An 8,667-nucleotide genomic window follows, 5' to 3' on the forward strand; every position below is an offset into this window, starting at 1 on the left:
CCTCCTGCACACCCCCTACTGGGGATGTGCCCACAACCAAGGTACATGCCCTTGACCGGAATCGAACCTGGGACCCTTCAGTCCACAGGCTGACGCTTTATCCACTGAGCCAAACTGGTCAGGGCATAATTTTCAAAGCATTTAAAATTTTAGACTAAGAATATGTTTTAGAAATAAACTAGTTTTATCCTATATTTTAGAAGAGAAGGAAGATGAGGTTCAATAGGTGCAGGGTGGCCCTAACTCATGACAGAGCCTAATTGAGAATTGCTCTGTTGTCTCATAGAACTAAATAATCACAGGAGGAGAAGGTATCTTGTTATTATGAGTGTACAACTATTATTTGATGCATGAATCACCCCACAGTGTTCTCACTAAGGTGCTTTTAAACATCTGTTAATACACAGAGTACAAGCAAATGTACTTAAACACCCAACAATGTTTTCCTAAAGAACTTAAGTCCATTAGCAAGGGATGAGTATCAACCACTAGATTTATATGTACAATCTTTGTACTGGAAACCTTTAAAATATTTGGAGATGTTCAATGTTATATTTTTCCATTGTAATTATCATAGAATTTCTATTACAAATTTAAACCAATCTCTTAATTCTACCAAAGTGTAGCATTTCCTGCCTCTCTTGAATTGGAATGAGAGGTTTTAGTGCCTGTTGGTGAACAGTTAGAATGACATCTCTGCCTCGTTCGACTATAAGTTGACTCTCATTATAGAAACTTGACAGCAAAGTCAACATTTTAATAATTTATTCACCTAAAGTTTCAAAGCCAATATTCACTGGACTGGAATCTCAGATTTTACCAAATCCCATACCATGCTATTATATCCTTTCAGGCACTCCTGATACCTACTGCCATAAATTACTTCCCAAGAGAGGGAAGTAAAGACAACAACAATTTTACTGGGGATTGCCTGCAACCCAGGTACATGCCCCTGACCGGAATCGAACCTGGGACCTTTCAGTCCGCAGGCCGACGCTCTATCCACTGAGCCAAACCGGTTTTGGCAACACATGCTATGTTTTATTCTGGTAACAAGGTGCTGGGATTTTTAAGCACTGATAAAGCATTGTCATTATTCTTAGGGAAATTAAGGCCTATTAAAAGAAGGCAGACATGTATATAAAATGTACCCTGAAGTATTACATATGGTGTAAGAGATATGCCCCTTGAGGTTACGAGGCAGAGAGTACCTCTTATATATATTTTTATCCAACTATTTTGTTGGTATGGCCTTCGTTATTTTACCTTAAGTTTATTCTCTTTAGTGTATACTGATTGTAATGAAATGAGTCACGGTGATCAATTACTGAGTCATTAATATATTATTTTAACTGTTGAAAAAAGTTTCAACACACTTAAAATAATGAATTTCTTTACCTGGGAAAATTCATGTACAAAGTTGAACACAATACAATGAGAATTTGCTGATGTGACCCAGTTTTTAGCTCCTAATAAAATGCCATCAGCATGACATTTTCCACCCCACAGTGTATTTCTAGGCATTGGATGTTTGCTGGGAATTGAGCTCAGAGTCTACAATGCATAAACATGCTATATGACTCTGATTAGTTTAAATAGAGCTCATACACTTTTTTAAAAAAAAATTTAGGGATCATTTAAGAATGTAATTCTGGAAGATGGCATTGTGGCGGCAGTGGGCATTTCGAAATGTATGGAATTACACTGGAATATTGGGATTTTGAGCATTAACAGGATATGACCTGCCACACCTCAATCATAATCATTCTTCATCTTCCAAACAGCAAATTGACAAGTGAATACCAATTAGCACTCTCCATATCTTTAAAATGCTTCTAACGGCCTTGTCAGTATGTTCTTCCCTGAAAATACAGGAAAATCTTATATAATGAGATCTTATATAATAAATCTTATATAATAATTATAACTTCTAGAAATAGAATGGAGCTGTTTAGAGAGCACCACTCTCCCTCCGGGTGGACAGCTCTGAGCGGCTGCACTCTGGAGTAAATGATCCCAGGTCTGGATTTTCATCTGAGCCATTTCCCTCAGCTTTTAAGGTTAAGTGTTTAGTGAAAATAAATGAAGACCACCCATATGAGAACAAGCAGAGGCCCTTTATTCAGAGATTGCTATTGCACAGAAGTCTGCCCCATCACCTACATTTGGCAGAGATTCAAAGGTGGGCAGAAGATGAAGAAAGCTCTATAGTGACCAGAAGGCAGGCTCTGGAGAGGCCCTGACTGAGAGCTATTGGCCTGGGGACGGTGGAGACGGGCTTACTGGGGAGGGCACCTCTTACAGAGCTGGTGTTAGGAGCACCGTGGGCTTTCTCTGGTTTGTCCTGAGTTGGAAGTGAGGGTTAAAAAATAAGGAAGTCCAAGTTGTTGATCAGGTCCTGACCATTCTGGCCTGACCTTGTGGTCAGTTCTGTTGTTATAGATGGTCTGCCCATTTTCCATTTCTATATTGTTTCTCCCTCTGAATTTCTCCCCACAATCCATGCCACTGTCTATTGTCTCTCCCTGATATGAAGGTAAATTAGGGACCCTGAGTATACCCCTCTGTATCATCCCTCATAACTGATGAAGCAACAGCGTGCTTCAGTGTGAGCATTTGTAAAATGAGCATGGGGTCTTGTGTGTGATACTAATTTTCTTTGAGTCTAACTCATGTAAGACTGAAAAAAAATCATTCATGGAAGAATAACATCTTACTTAAGATACATTAGAAAAATACTTATCACAATTACACCAGACTCTAGTGTTGAAGCATGGTGGTCCCTCCTTTGTAAAACTGCTGTTTGAACTACTCTGTTATTCTTAGACAGTTTCTTATTCTGTAGGTCAACTCTGTTATTTTTAGACTGTAAAATAACTGCTTTTTGCTTGAATAGAAAAGATAAACTTAACTGTCTGACCTTGCAAGCTAGCTATCTAAAGGGACTGATAATAATTCCCATATTCTCATGCCAAGTGTTTGTATGCGAGGTTACAGGTGTCTATATAGATATGATATGATACTCAAGGTTACAAGTTGTCTATGACAGGTGTTTGCTAGATATGATATGTACTCAAGGTTACAAGCTGTCTTCAAAAATAACTTACACAAAGAACTAGAAGGATATTAAAAGGAAATGCTCCTTCCTGTGTTTGTTCAGAATTTGACAGAGGTAATCTGCTCTGAACCTGCGCGCAATAAATATGACTCCTAACTAATTGGTTCATTAAGGCATCTTGTCCAGCTTGCTGATTTGCGATACAACAGTGTGATACATGATATTCAGAGATATTTTGTTTAAAAAGGGAGGGGCTAATTTCCTTTATTAGTAAGCTGAAGACAACTGGGTATAAGTTTGGAACAGCTTGGATAAGGTGTAAGAAGAGGGGTTCAGTAGTAGTGTTAAGAGTTTAAATTGGGTTCGTTGTGTGATATTGAGATAGATTAAAATCTTCCCATTGATTATTACACAGGTAATTCCTTGTTTCTAGGTTCCTTTAACTAAAAAAAAAATGCCTTCAGAAAACTAGGGAAGGATAGGTATTCATCTCTACAGTTTAGGTTTGAAATCATTGCTCTGGTTTCACATTGCAGCACTTAATATTTACACCCAGATTGGCTAATTTGTATATTTGGTCTTTGGATTTAGCTCTTTTATAAGCCAGAGTGCCCTTCAGGAGTTCTATCAGTAAATATAATTTTCTGCCTCAAAATAAATCACACCCTGTTCGCACCCATACCTCACATATCTCACTAGGATCATTTAAATGATGGGATTTGGGACTTTGAGTTCATGCTGTTGATAATTTAGATGAGTTGATAGTAATGAGGACTTTTCAGGATGTTGAGATGGGGTGAATATATTCTGCACGAGGAAAGGACATAATTGGGGGTGGGGGAAAGAGGGTGGACTATTATGGGTTGAATTATATCCTCCTAAATGCTGTTAAAATCCTAGCACCAGTACCTCAGAATGTGACTTTATTGGGAAACTGAATATTTACATAGTTATCAGGTTAATATGAGGTCATTAGGATAGGCCTTTATCCAATGTGCCTATTGTCTTTATCAAAAGGGGGAAATTTGAATACAGAGGCAGACAAGCCCAGAGGGAAGATGAGGTGGAGAGACAGGGGAAGAAGTAGACTATCTATAAGTCGAGAAGCACCTGAGGCTGCTGGAAACCAGGCAAGAGGCCTGGCACAGACTCGGCCTTGGGCATTCAGAGGGAGCACCATCCTGCCAGCTGTCCATTTGACTCCTGGCCTCAGGACTGTGAGACAAGGTCTTTGTCCGGAGCCACCTAGTTTGTAGTACTTTGTTATGGCAGCCCAAGGAAACATACAGACTTCCATACCATTTTTGAATCTGCAATTTGCGCCATTGGGTTTTATATGAACAGCTGTAGGTTCCAATAGTGTCCTGGTTCCCTTTACAACTGAATGCTGTTTGACTCTGAGATGCTGATTGAATTCCCGCCCTTCCCTGCCACCAAGTTGCTCTTGCAAATTTTCTAATGCCTAAAACGTGCTACCAAGCTTCCATTTTATTAACTAGCAAACAAATGAGAGCTGTTTTTTTTGTTTTGTTTTTATCCTTCCTAGGGAAAATGAATTCCAAAGGCATGCATTTACTATTGCTTTTGGGTCAAAAAATAATGAGATGTTAGAACACAAGAAATATTATTTCTTTATAAAAATATAAGAAGACATAGTACAAGGTTATTATTTAATATTTGACTTTTCAGGTAACCTATGATACAACAGACAGAAGCTGGAATCATTGCTTGCCACTTATTATATCTTCATAGCAACCATGCTAGAGGCTGACTGCCTACAAAACCCATTAAGGCTGAAAACAATTTCTTTTGTTTTTCTTTCTTTGTGTGTTAAACCTTTTCAGTCCATTTGTATTATCACAAATGGGAAGCCAGGCAAACAAAAGATTGCAGTAAAACACCACACGTACACGTGAATCCCCTAAATATCTAAATGGTGTTTCCCATGTTGATAAAAAACAAGATGCATCCAATTCTAGAATTCATGTCAACCTCCTAACTCATGCCCTTTTTATAAATTATCCCTAAATTTTCATTTATGTATTATTCCCATACCTACCATTTTCCCTAACATTTTCTGCTTTTAGATTTTATTACTCTATAGTGTTCTGTTGCGTGTACTACAATTCCACTGTGTATGTACTACAATTTGTGTAGCCAGTTCCCTGTCAAAGAACATTTGTTTCTAATCATTTTCTGTTAGAAACGCTGGTGCAAAGAATCAACTTTGCCCTAGATGGTGTAGCTCAGTTGGTTGGGTATCATCCTGTGACCAGGAGGTTGCTGGTTTGATTCCCAGTCAGGGCGCATGCCCTGGTTGCAGGCTCAATCCGGGGTCAGGGGGATTCAGGAGGCAGCCTATCGCTATTACACTCTCACATGGATGTTTCTGGCTCCCTCTTCCTCTCCATTCCTCCCTCTCTCTAAAAATCAATACACTATTCTTTAAAAAAAAACAAGAACATTTGTTTCTAATCATTTTCTGTTAGGAACGCTGGTGCAAAGAATCAACTTTGCCCTGGATGGTGTGACCAGGAGGTTGCTGGTTTGATCCCCAGTCAGGGCACATGCCCTGGTTGCAGGCTCAATCCGGGGTCAGGGGGATTCAGGAGGCAGCCTATCGCTATTACACTCTCACATGGATGTTTCTGGCTCCCTCTTCCTCTCCATTCCTCCCTCTCTCTAAAAATCAATACACTATTCTTTAAAAAAAAAGAAGAAGAAACTTTATTCGTGTCACTTCATTGTTGTTTGAGCACATATGTGTGATAGATCCTTAAAGTGGAATTGCTGGATTAAGGTCATGTGTACTTGGAGTTTAAAAACATACTGTTAAAGGCCCTCCACAGAGGCTGAGAGGGACTGGTTCTCGGGGTCAGGGGGCTGCAGGAGGCAGCCTATCGCTGTTACACTCTCACATGGATGTTTCTCGCTCCCTCCTCCTCTCCATTCCTCTCTCTCTAAAAATCAATACACTATTCTTTTAAAAAAAAAATCAACTTTATTTGTGTCACTTCATGTATGTTTGAGCACATATGTGTGATAGGTCCTTATAGTGGAATTGCTGGATTAAGGTCATGTGTATTTGGAGTAAAGGCCCTCCACAGAGGCTGAGAGGGACTGGTTCTCACCCTCACCTGAACATGTATTATCAAAGTTTTCAATCTTTGCCAATCTGATAAGAGGGAGCTATCTCAGTTTTATTCCATTTCTGTCATTGTGAGTAATGTTAAGCATCTTTTTATATTTGACTTTTGTGATATGGGTTGCAAATATATTTCTGAGTTCTTCATTCACCTTATTTTTGATTATAGGGAACTTTACTATGCAAAATTTTAATCTTTTGTTAATTTATCAATTTTATTTTTCATACTCTTGGGTTTTGTGTCATATTTAAAACGCCCTTGACTTTGAGATTATGAAAATATTTTCTAATTATATTTAAATATTTCTCTGTTTTTTGGTTGTTTTTTAAAAAATGTTTAAGTTTGTAATTCATTTGGAAGTAATCTTAAAAAGCGAGGCATAAATCCAGTATACATTTCTAGACTTCTACCATAAATCTTAATAATATTTATTGTTTTGGAATAATTTCAACCTTCTAGTCAAAGTCATATTTATCAAATAAATACCTACTTGTTTTGGAACTATTTCTGCATTTTCTTTTCATTTTAATTTGTCTATCACACTATATATAAGGCAGTCCTATACTGAGTTAGCTTTTATAGTTTTATAATTTATTTTCTTACAGTACTCTTCTCAATCTTCTTGGTACTTTCTTTATTAGGTTGTCTAATACCATCAATTTCAACCTTCTAGTCAAAGTCATATTTATCTAATAAATACCTACTTGTATTGGAACTATTTCTGAATTTTTCTTTTCATTTGAATTTGTATATCACACTATATATAAGGCAGTCCTATACTGAGTTGACTTTTATAGTTTTATAATTTATTTTCTTATAGTACTCTTCTCAACCTTCTTGGTACTTTCTTTATTAGGTTGTCTAATACCATTAACTTTTCTATGATATTGAGATTTCTTATCTCAGGATATAATATAGATTTCTACCTTTTAAATCTTCCTTTTTTAATAATAGAATTTTTTTTCTTCATATTGACCTTGTACATTTTGCATTGAATTTATTCCTAGGTTTTTAGGTATACAAAAATAAGGATAAGTTTAACTCTTTCCTTGTAGTTCATATTTCTTCAATTTGTTTTTCTTATCTTCTGTTGCATAGTTCCTCCAGAACAAACATGACAATGGCTATAATACATACTTTTGCCGTGTTATTGCTTTGAGGGGTAATGCTTCTGTCTTTCTAACTCATGGTCTTTTTATAAATTACCCCTATATAATGTGTGTGTGTGTGTGTGTGTGTGTGTGTGTGTGTGTGTATATATAAATTATTATGCTAGGCAAGTGCTTATTCATTCTCTTCAACAATTTTATCAGGACTAATGATAAATTTTATTACATACCCTTTTTAGCTGCTAGAAAGCCACCACTTAAATTTTCCCCTTTTCTCTACATATTCCTATATTTGCTAACATTGAATAAACTTTCCATTTCTGGTATATTATTCTTTTAGCACATTACTGGCTTCTTTTTCTAAAAATTTATCTATAAAACTTGCTTCAATGATTCATGGTAGTTTTTGTTTTGTGTATGCTATCATTTTATAGTAAACACATTATGTATTATTTATGGCATTGTTACCTTCCTAAAAGGTAGGTATAAAGTTTATTCTTTTTTTTTTTTAAAGAATAGTGTATTGATTTTTAGAGATATTTTTAGTATACAATTTTTGAATACTATTCCTTTTCTATGCTGCTCTTTAGTAACTTTAAATTTTTATTTAATGATAATGTATCTGTTTAGACTTGCCCTTTTTGAAATAACATTTGTAAATCATATTTCCCTAGAAAATTGTTCTTTTTATTCAGGTTTTTAAACTTATTTATACAGACTTGACAAAATCATTTTCTATGATTCTTAGAATTTTTCCATACTTTCATTATGTTTCCTGCAGCATTTGTTATTTTAGAATTTATGTTCTCTTTCCCTGCTTTTATTAATTTCAATAATGGTTCCACTGTTTCACTGATTTTTAAAAAATTAAAAGTCACAATTTATTTTTCCTATTTCATGAATTCCTGCATTTATACTTATTTATTTTGTTCTCTTTTTATACTATTTTTGGGTTAGTTTCCTAATTATTTTTATTTCTTCATTAACATTTAGGATTATGAATGTTTCTCTGAGCACTGTTTAGTCATGGTCCTGATACTTTGCCATTAATTTCAAGTTTTATCCTACTGTAACCAGATAACATTCTTTTAGTAGTTATAATTTATGGAAGTTTTCTTTTTACCTAGTTTATGGTAAAGTAGTTTTGGAATGCTCCATGGAACTAGAGAAGACATTATTTATGTTCGTTGTGTTGATGGGAATTGTATCAATATATCTTACTTTATTAATTGTGTTGTTTTGGTTGAATATATGCGTTACTTCTTCCCCAGTGGAAAGAGATAGTCAACTTTACAGTTGTTCATAATGTGAATGAAGTCCTAGTCTCTGCCCCTTGCCTCATCTACAGATCACC

The sequence above is a fragment of the Myotis brandtii genome, unplaced genomic scaffold (assembly GCF_000412655.1).
Source record: "Myotis brandtii unplaced genomic scaffold, ASM41265v1 scaffold185, whole genome shotgun sequence".
Classification (NCBI taxonomy): Eukaryota; Metazoa; Chordata; class Mammalia; order Chiroptera; family Vespertilionidae; genus Myotis; species Myotis brandtii.